Source organism: Bison bison, unplaced genomic scaffold (genome assembly GCF_000754665.1).
Source record: "Bison bison bison isolate TAMUID 2011002044 unplaced genomic scaffold, Bison_UMD1.0 scf7180017863959, whole genome shotgun sequence".
Classification (NCBI taxonomy): domain Eukaryota; kingdom Metazoa; phylum Chordata; class Mammalia; order Artiodactyla; family Bovidae; genus Bison; species Bison bison.
This window is the reverse complement of record NW_011494531.1, coordinates 77,010-87,417: the sequence shown is the minus strand read 5'-3', so window position 1 is coordinate 87,417 and position 10,408 is coordinate 77,010. Positions and strand designations below refer to the sequence as shown.

The 10,408-nt window shown below is 40.0% G+C and overlaps 1 protein-coding gene across 2 annotated transcripts in view; it reads right to left on the bottom strand.

Annotated features, from left to right (window-relative positions):
• LANCL2 (LanC lantibiotic synthetase component C-like 2 (bacterial)) overlaps window positions 1-10,408 on the bottom strand; it is an 86,370-nt gene that overhangs the window by 65,623 nt on the left and 10,339 nt on the right. The window lies entirely within an intron of this gene.

Genomic DNA, 10,408 nt, shown 5'->3' with positions numbered 1-10,408 from the left:
TGGGGAAACGGTGGAAACAGTGTCAGACTTTATTTTTTGGGGCTCCAAAATCACTGCAGATGGTGACTGCAGCCATGAAATTAAAAGACACTTAGTCCTTGGAAGAAAAGTTATGACCAACCTAGATAGCATATTCAAAAGCAGAGACATGACTTTGCCAACAAAGGTCTGTCTAGTCAAGGCTATGGTTTTTCCAGTGGTCATGTATGGATGTGAGCGTTGGACTGTGAAGAAGGCTGAGCGCTGAAGAATTGATGCTTTTGAACTGTGGTGTTGGAGAAGACTCTTAAGAGTCCCTTGGACTGCAAGGAGATCCAACCAGTCCATTCTGAAGAAGATCGGCCCTGGGTGTTCTTTGGAAGGAATGATGCTAAAGCTGAAACTCCAGTACTTTGGCCACCTCATGCGAAGAGTTGACTCACTGGAAAAGACTCTGATGCTGGGAGGGATTGGGGGCAGGAGGAGAAGAGGACGACAGAGGATGAGATGGCTGGATGGCATCACCGACTTGATGGACGTGAGTTTGGGTGAACTCTGGGAGATGGTGATGGACAGGGAGGCCTGGCGTGCTGCAATTCACGGGGTCGCAAAGAGTCGGACACGACTTAGCAACTGAACTGAACTGAACTGAAGTTAAGCCATTATCAGAGTAAAATATGACTAGGTATAAGATGTTTTATGTATCTCACGATAACCGCAAAGCAAAGAATTTGACTAGATTCCCAAAAGACAAAGATGGAGAATGAGAAGCATACAACAGTGGGAAACCACCATTTCACAAAGGAACCCAGCAAGAATAAAAAAGGAACAAGAAAACTACAAAATAGCCAAAACACAATTAAAAAGATGGCACTAGGAAGCTCTTGTATTTGTACTCAGTCATTCAGTCATGTCTGACTCTTTGTGACCCTTTAGACTTCGGGCTCCTCTGTCCAGGGAATTTTTCAGCCAAGAATATGGGAGTGGGTTGCTATTTCCTCCTCCAGGGGATATTCCCAGGCATCACACCCAGGTCCCCTGCATTACAGGTGAATTCTTTTCTGCTGATCCACTGAGGAAGCGCAGTAAGCTCTGACATATCCATAATCACTCTGAATATAAGTAGATTAAACTTCTAATCAAAAGGCAAAGAATGGCTAGATGAATTTAAAAAACCAAGATCCAACTATATGCTACCTACAAAAGACTCACTCTGGCTTTAAGAACACACAGGCTCAAAGTGAAAGGATGGAAAAAGACATTCCACAAGTGGAAACCAGAAGAGAGCAGAGGTAGCTGTATTTATACCACACAAATGATCTTAAGTAAAAAAACAGTCACCTGAGACAATGGTCCTTCTATGAAGGGGTCAATTCTTGAAGAAGACATTACCAATTAGCAATAGTAATACAAATGCACTCAACACCAGAGCAACTAAATATATTAAGCAAATACTAACAAAGCTAAAAGGTGAAACCGACAATAATACAACAGTAATAGGTAACTACAACACCACACTGTCAGTAGGGATAGGTCATGCAGTCAAAAAACCAAGAGAACACTGGACTTGAATCATACATGAGACCAAATGAACCCAACAGACACATATAAGACATTCAATCTGACAACAGAATACACATTCTTCTCAAGTACACAGAATATTCTTAGTGATAGATCAAATGACTGGCCACAAAACAGGTCTTACTATATTAGAAGAGTGCAACCATACTATGTAACTACTGTGCTTGTGTTCAGCTGTGCAGTTGTGTCTGACCCTTTGTGACCCCATGGACCCCAAGGAGCCTACCAGGCTCCTCTGCTCATAGATTTTTCCAGACAAGAACCCTGGAGTGGGTTGCCAATTCCTCCTCCAACTTTTCTGACACTGGCATAAAAATGGAAATCAACAACAAGGGGGAAGTGGAAAATCCACATATATGAGGAATTTAAAGAATATACTCCCAGATGACCAATGTCAAAGAAATCAAAAGGGAAATCAAACAATACCTTGAAACAAATGACAACTGAAACACATTACCAAAACTACAGGATGCTGCAAAAGCAGTTCTAAGAGAGAAGTTTATAATGATAGATACCTATAGGAAGGAAAAAGGAAAATCTTAAATAAATAAATAACCTAGCTTTACACCTCAAAGTGAAAGTGTTAGTCGCTCAGCCTTGTTCAACTCTTTGCGATCCCATGGACTGCAGCCCGCCAGGCTTCTCTGTCCATGAAATCTCCAGGCAAGAATACTGCAGTGGGTTACCACTTCCTTCTCCAATGGATCTTCCCAACCCAGGAATTGAACCCTGGTCTCCCACATTGCGGGCAGATTTTTTACCATCCAAGCCACCAGGGAGGGAATTAGAAAAAGAATAAACAACTCAAAATTAATAGAAGATAGGAAATAACAAAGATCACAGCAGAAATACATGAGATAGAAACTAGAGAAATAACAGAAAAGATTAACAAAACTAAGAGTTGATTAAAAACAATTTAATTGATAAACCTTTAGCTAAATTAAGAGAAAGAGAAGACAATAAATAAAAACAGAAATGAAAAGATATATTACAAGCGACACCACAGAAACACAGTTGACTCTTGGAAAGCATGGCTCTGAAATGCATGGGTCCACTTATATGCAGAAACTTTTCAGTAGTAAATACTACAGCGCTACAGAGGCCATGGTTCGTTGAATTCAGGGGTGTGAAGGAACCAAGAACATGAAAGGCTGACTATATAAATTATATGCAGATTAACCCCCATGTTGTTCAAGGGTCGACTCTACCAAGTATCACAAGAGACTACTATGAACAATTATATGCCAACAAAATGGATAACCTAGAAAAATGGATGAATTCCTAGAAACATACAACTAACCAAAGCCAAATCAGGAATAAATAGAAAATATGAGTAGACCAACAATGGATTTGGAGATTGAAATCAGTAATTTAAAACCTCCCCAGAAACAGAATCCCAGAAACATGATGGTTTCACTGGTGAATTGTACAAAACATTTAAAGAATAATTAACACCAATCTTTTCTAAACTTTTCCCAAAAACTGAAGAGGAAGGAAAACTTACAAATCCAAGACCAGCATTACTCTGATTCCTAAGCCAGATAAGGACACTAGTCATAACTAATATCTCTGATGAATATGGATGCAAAAATTCTCAACAAGATGTTAGCAAACTGAATTCAAAAATACACTAAAAGGATCAATCAACAACTTCAGATATGCAGATGGTACCACTTTAACAGCAGAAAGTGAAAAGGAACTAAAGAGCCTCTTGATGAGGGTGAAAGAGGAGAATGAAAAATCTGACTTGAAACTCAACATTCAAAAAACTAAACTTATGGCATCTGGTCCCAACACTTCATGTCAAATAGACGGGAGGAAAGTGGACAGATTTTATTTTCTTGGGCCCCAAAATCACTACGGATGGTGACTGCAGTCATGAAATTAAAGGACAACTGCTCCATAAAAAGAAAGCTATGACATAGACAGCATGTTAAATAGCAGAGACACCACTTTGCCAACAAAGGTCCACATAGTCAAAGCTGTGGTTTTTCCAAGAGTCATGAATGGATGTGAGAGTTCTATCATAAAGAAAGCTGAGTGCCTAAGAATTGATGCTTTTAAACTGCGGTGCTGGAGAAGATGCTTGAGAGTCTCTTGGACTGCCAGGAGATCAAACCAGTCCATCCTAAAGGAAATCAACCCTGATTGTTCACCGGAAGGACAACACTGAAGCTGAAGCTCCACTACTTTGGCCACCTGATGTGAAGAGCCTACTCTTCGGGAAAGACCCTGATGTGGGGAAAGATTGAGGGCAGGAGAGGATGAGATGGTTGGATGGCATCACTGACTCAATGAACAAGAGTGTGAGTAAACTCAGAGACAGTGAAGGATGGGGAAGCCTGATGTGCTCTGCAGTCCATGGGGTCAAAACAGTTGGACACGACTTAGTGAATGAACAAAAACTACGAGAGAAAACCCTAACGACTCAACCAAAAAACTGATATAAACAATAAAACCAGTAAAGTTGCATGATATAAAATTAACATATGGATATCAGTTGTGTTTCTATTGCTGCTGTTCAGTCCCTAAGTCGTTTTGTACTCTTTCTGACCCCATGGACTGTAGCCTGTCAGGCTCCTCTCTCCATGGGGTTCTCTTGGCAAGAATACTGGAGTGGGTTGCCATTTCCTTCTCCAGGGCATCTTCCTGCACCAGTGATTGACCCCGCCTCTCCTGCGAAGGCAGGAGGATTCTTTCACTGAGCCACCAGGGAACACTAACAAGAAACTTCTCAAAAAAGAAATAAAGCAAACAATTTAATCACAATAGCATCAAAAACAAGAAAATACTTAGGAATACATTTTATTATCAAGGAGGTAAAAGAGGTATATGTTGGAACTGAAAGGGTCTGATGAAAGAAATTGAAGACATTAACAAATGGAAAGATACCCTATTTCCACGGATCAGAAGAATTAACAGGTATTGTTGTTGTGTGTTAAAGAGGAATAGTTGTCTGATTCTTCATCCAACTGCTTAGTAACTTTTTGACTCCAAGTTAGTCCCTTAAGCCTCCTGTATTTAAACCTTTTAAACCACTTAAACCTTGGGTTTCTACCATTAGTCAAAGAAAGGCAAAATAAGTCATAAGAAGAAAAAAAAAAAAACCTAGAGTTTTATATCTTCATAACCTGATACGGCAGAACCCATAAGGTAGTATCCAGCCCACGTTTATTTCCCACACCTTCTTCCTTATCATCAGAATCCTGATTCTATTCACAGCAGCAACACATCTAAGCCCAGAAGAGCTACTTGCTGTCCCAGACTGCTTATGACCAAGGGCAGCCACAGGACACAGTTTCAACCAGTGAAAGGCAAGTGCACGTCTTCTAGGGCCTCTTGGAAGGTTCTCACACTTCTTGATAAAAGAGAAACACAGAGCTGGTATTCCCTTCTTTTTTCTCCCTTTGTCCAGTTGTAACATTAGACAAGAAATCCAGGACTACAGCCATCTTATACTACAACACAAAAAATATGAAAGAAAGACCAACGTAATTGCAGAAATCCTATCTGATATCTTGAAGAAGGCAATGGCACCCCACTCCAGTACTCTTGCCTAGAAAATCCCAGGGACGGAGGAGCCTGGTAGGCTGCAGTCCATGGGGTCGCTAAGAGTCAGACACGACTGAGCGACTTCACTTCCACTTTTCACTTTCATGCATTGGAGAAGGAAATGGCAACTCACTCCAGTGTTCTTGCCTGGAGAATCCCAGGGACGGGGGAGCCTCGTGGGCTGCCGTCCGTGGGGTCGCACAGAGTTGGACACAACTGAAGCGACTTAGCAGCAGCAGTAGAAGTATCTGATATCTTGTTGAAATGAATCAACACCATCAGTTGCCTACTTCTAGACTTCCTGTTATACAGGAAAAATAATCTGATTAAAATACTTCCAAGTTAAGTCTTCTGTTCATTGTAGCTGAATGTAGGCCTAAGATATTTGTGTATAGTTTTAGCTCTGTCATGATAACTTGATTCCAAAGCAAATGCTTTATTCCTCATAAATGATACTAGAGTATAGTTCTAAGGCTTATGATTATTCACTCTAATTCCTCTTAATACTTGTCAAAATTTTATTGTAAAAATAATTTCTCTGCCTTTGTTTTAAGGTGTCTTGTCTAGTTCCTAATTTTTTAATTTTGTCATAAAAGAGATTTCTAAGTTACATTGGAACCAAAGCCTCAGGAACAAAGAAGAAAATCTGTTATGCTATAACTTTACTTGGAGGAATTTTAATTGGCTCATATCATTTAATAATGGTATTACTATAAAAAGAATTTATTTAATAATTAGTGAGCATTTACCATATGCCTGGCACTCAGCACTCTACATGACATTTGAATTAATCTTTCACATCACTGAATGATTCTCCACTTTCTAGGTGAGAAATCTGAGGCTAGCCCTAGGTCACATGTCAGCAAGAGACCTAACTCCTGGAGCTTAACTAGACTATCTAATCCCAAATTTCCTGGGATCCCCATGCTGAGCCCTTACTATGAAAATCTTTGCTTGATTTTCCATGTACAATTTATCTTTAGATTTGCAAAAGGTTTCCAGTTTTCACTCAATCACACCATATGAATATGATACATATCCACCACAAAGCACAGAAACAGCTTGAGAAGCTAAAGAATTTGGGAGGTTGATTTTTACTAACTACACTGCAATTCACGACCCAGATAATCACAATGGTGTGATCACTCACCTAGAGCTAGACATCCTGGAATGTGAAGTCCAGTGGGCCTCAGGAAGCACCACTATGAACAAAGCTAGTGGAGGTGATGGAATTCCACTTGAGCTATTTCAAATCCTGAAAGATGATGCTGTAAAAGTGCTGCACTCAATATGCCACCAAATTTGGAAAACTCAGCAGTGGCCACAGGACTGGAAAAGGTCAGTTTTCATTCCAATCCCAAAGAAAGGCAATGCCAAAGAATGCTCAAACTACCACACAATTGCACTCATCTCACACGCTAGTAAAGTAATGCTTAAAATTCTCCAAGCCAGGCTCCAGCAATACGTGAACCGTGAATTTCCAGATGTTCAAGCTGGTTTTAGAAAAGGCAGAGGAACCAAAGATCAAATTGCCAACATCCACTGGATCATAAAAAAAGCAAGAGAGCTCCAGAAAAATATCTATTTCTGCTTTGTTGACTATGCCAAAGACTTTGACTGTGTGGGTCACAATAAACTGTGGAAAATTCTGAAAGAGATGGGAATACCAGACCATCTGACCTGCCTCTTGAGAAACCTGTATGCAAGTCAGGAAGCAACAGTTAGAACTGGACATAGAACAACAGACTGGTTCCAAATAGGAAAAGGAGTATGTCACGGCTGTATATTATCATCCTGCTTATTTAACTTATATGCAGAGTACATCATGAGAAACACTGGGCTGGAGGAAGCACAGCTGGAATCAAGATTGCTGGGAGAAATATCAATAACCTCAGATATGGGGATGACACCATCCTTATGGTAGAAAGTGAAGAGGAACTAAAAATCCTCTTTATGAAAGTGAAAGAGGAGAGTGAAAAAGTTGGCTTAAAGTTCAACATTCGGAAAACTAAGACCATGGCATCAACTCCCAGTACTTCATGGCAAATAGATGGGAAACAGTGGAAACAGTGGCTGGCTTTATTTTGGGGGGCTCCAAAATCACTGCAGATGGTGATTGCAGCCATGAAATTAAAAGACGCTTACTCCTTGGAGAAGGAAATGGCAACCCACTCCAGTACTCTTGCCTAGAAAATTCCATGGATGGAGGAGCCTGGTGGGCTACAGTTCATGGGGTCGCAAAGAGTCGGACATGACTCAGCGACTTCACTTTCTTTCTTTACTCCTTGGAAGGAAAGTTATGACCAACCTAGACAGCATATTGAAAAGCAGAGACATTACTTTGTCAACAAAGGTCTGTCTAGTCAAGGCTATGGTTTTTCCAGTAGTTATGTATGGATGTGAGAGTTGGACTATAAAGAAAGCTGAGCACTGAAGAATTGATGCTTTTGAACTGTGGTGCTGGAGAAGACTCTTAAGAGTCTCTTGGACTGCAAGGAGATCCAACCAGTCCATCCTGAAGGAGATCAGTCCTGGGTGTTCATTGGTAGGACTGATGTTGAAGCTGAAACTCCAGTACTTTGGCCACCTGATGCAAAGAGCTGACTTATTTGAAAAGACCCTGATGCTGAGAAAGGTTGAGGGGAGGAGGAGAAGGGGATGACAGAGGATGAGATGGTTGGATGGCATCACTGACTCGATGGACATGGGTTTAGGTGGACTCCGGGAGTTGGTGATGGACAGGGAGGCCTGGCATGCTGTGGTTCATGGGGTCGCAAAGAGTCAGACAGGACTGAGTGACTGAACGGAACTGAACTGAACACAGCAATCAGCAAGAAAATATTCTTGTCCCCCACACTAGGCAATTTTCCCAAACAGTGATACCCCAGAATGTTATAAAGCAAAACTACATTGGTTATTTCTAAAATAATTATATTTCCTGTATTTTTTATAAAAGTTCTTTGAGGAAATACAATATAAAATATTGTAAAATATAAAAAGACAGAAATCTTTTAAAAAAATGAGAATAAGAGTTGAAAGTCTTAAAATAGGTGTTTAATATGCACATATAAATAACTCCTAAAGCAAAACGTAATGTTTTCAACAGGTATTTGTGAACAAAACCTCCGAGTTTGAATAATGCACCAGGAAAGCTTATGAATAAAATAATTTCTTACATTCCTCATATATGTAGGTACTTGTGACACTTATCTAATTCTATCCTGACAGCTTTGTAACATTATTATCCCCATGTTATGCACAGAGAAACTAAAGCTAACAATGAGTTGCCTGCATTTTTAAAGACAATAAAATTGGCTTTTTAATCGACATTTTGTTTATTTGATATACAGACATTATACACATCAGTATACGGGCAAGTGTACAGATACCAGTGAACACAAGTGCACATACGCCGTGCTAGGCTCTGCTTAAGGACTTCCCCGGTGGCTCAGACGGTAAAGCGTCTGTCTACAATGCGGGAGACCCGGGTTCAATCCCTGGGTCGGGAAGATCCTCTGGAGAAGGAAATGGCAATCCACTCCAGTACTATTGCCTGGAAAATACCATGGACAGAGGAGCCTGGTAGGCTATTACAGTCCATGGGGTGGCAAAGAGTGGACACGACTGAGCGACTTCACTTACTTACTTACTTAGGCTTTGCTTAGTCGCTCAGTCATGTCTAACTCCTCACAACCCCATTGACTGCAGCCCATCAGGCTCCTCTGTCCATGGGGATTCTCCAGGCAAGAATATTGGAATATTGGAGTGGGTTGCCATGCCCTCCTCCAAGGGATCTTCCCAACCCAGGGATCGAACCAGGTCTCCTGCACTGCAGGAGGATTCTTTACTGTCTGAGCCACCAGGGAAGCCCACAGGTATAAGAATATATATGCAAATACATAGACATCAGCAAGCAATTCTTTGATAGGAAAGGTTTTAATAAACCTTCTTCCTTCACTGCACAGGTGGAGGAAAGTGCATTTCGTAATCTCAGACCTCCCAGGGGAAGATGCTCTGTGACAGTTCACACATACGAAGTAGGTGCGCTTGTTTTCTAACATTCTATTTTCAAACAAAAATGAATATCAAAAGTACCCCAATCATTACCTCAAAGTGAATTACTAAAGGAGAAAAGGGGATGTATTTGTTTTGTGTCATAAAAATTAACTTGATAATCTTCTGTGTATATACTTTCTAGGGCAAGGGTTCCCAACCTCTGGGATTTAATGCCTGATAACCTGAGGTAGAGCTGATGCAATAAAAATAGAAATAAAGTGCATAATAAATATAATGCACTTGATTCATCCTCCAAACTATACCCTCCATCGTCTTGGTCCATTGAAAAAATGTCTTTCATGAAACTGGTCCCTAGCACCAAAAAGGTTGGGGACCACTTCTCTAGGGGATATATGTCTTATCCACGAAAATGTTTATAATTGCAATGAAGAACCAAGGTCAACTGCTTAGTGATGTATATTAATAAACTGATTATAAGGGCTCAAAGCATATATAATTATAACTAACACAGTGGGACTTGGGGTCAAATTATATTTATTTTTGGAAAACTCAGTTTGTTGTATTCAAATCTAATCCAGCAAAATTTGCTCAAGATCTACTCTGGCCCTAGCAGACTCCAAAGGTGGTCTTACAGAGTATAGGCCTCACCTGGGACACGGATAAAGTATATTACAGTCTTTTATTATCTTAGAGGATTGTTGAGAGGACCTAAATCATGACTCAAATAATATTCTTGATACACAAGAAACTTTAAAAGTAAAATGATACTATTAAATAATATATAAAATAATTCTAATAAACAATAAAAGTTTTTTATTTCAGTACATTTATTCCTCATTCTATTGAAGAATATTCACTGAGTATCTATTATGTATTAGGTTCAATATCATTTTTTTTTATAATAACCATAATTCAAGCACAGATAAGAAAAAATTCCTATCTGAAAGAGTAAAGTCAAGTGGGGAAGAGAAATGAAAATGCATGGTTAAGCCCTCCCTAACCATGGATTAAACATTCTGTTTAGTCCATTATATCTGAGGTTATTGATATTTCTGCCGGCAATCTTGATTCCAGCTTGTGTTTCTTCCAGTCCAGCGTTTCTCATGATGTACTCTGCATATAAGTTAAATAAGCAGGGTGATAATATACAGCCTTGACATACTCCTTTTCTTATTTGGAACCAGTCTGTTGTTCCATGTCCAGTTCTAACTGTTGCTTCCTGACCTGCATACAGATTTCTTAAGAGGCAGGTCAGGTGGTCTGGTATTCCCATCTCTTT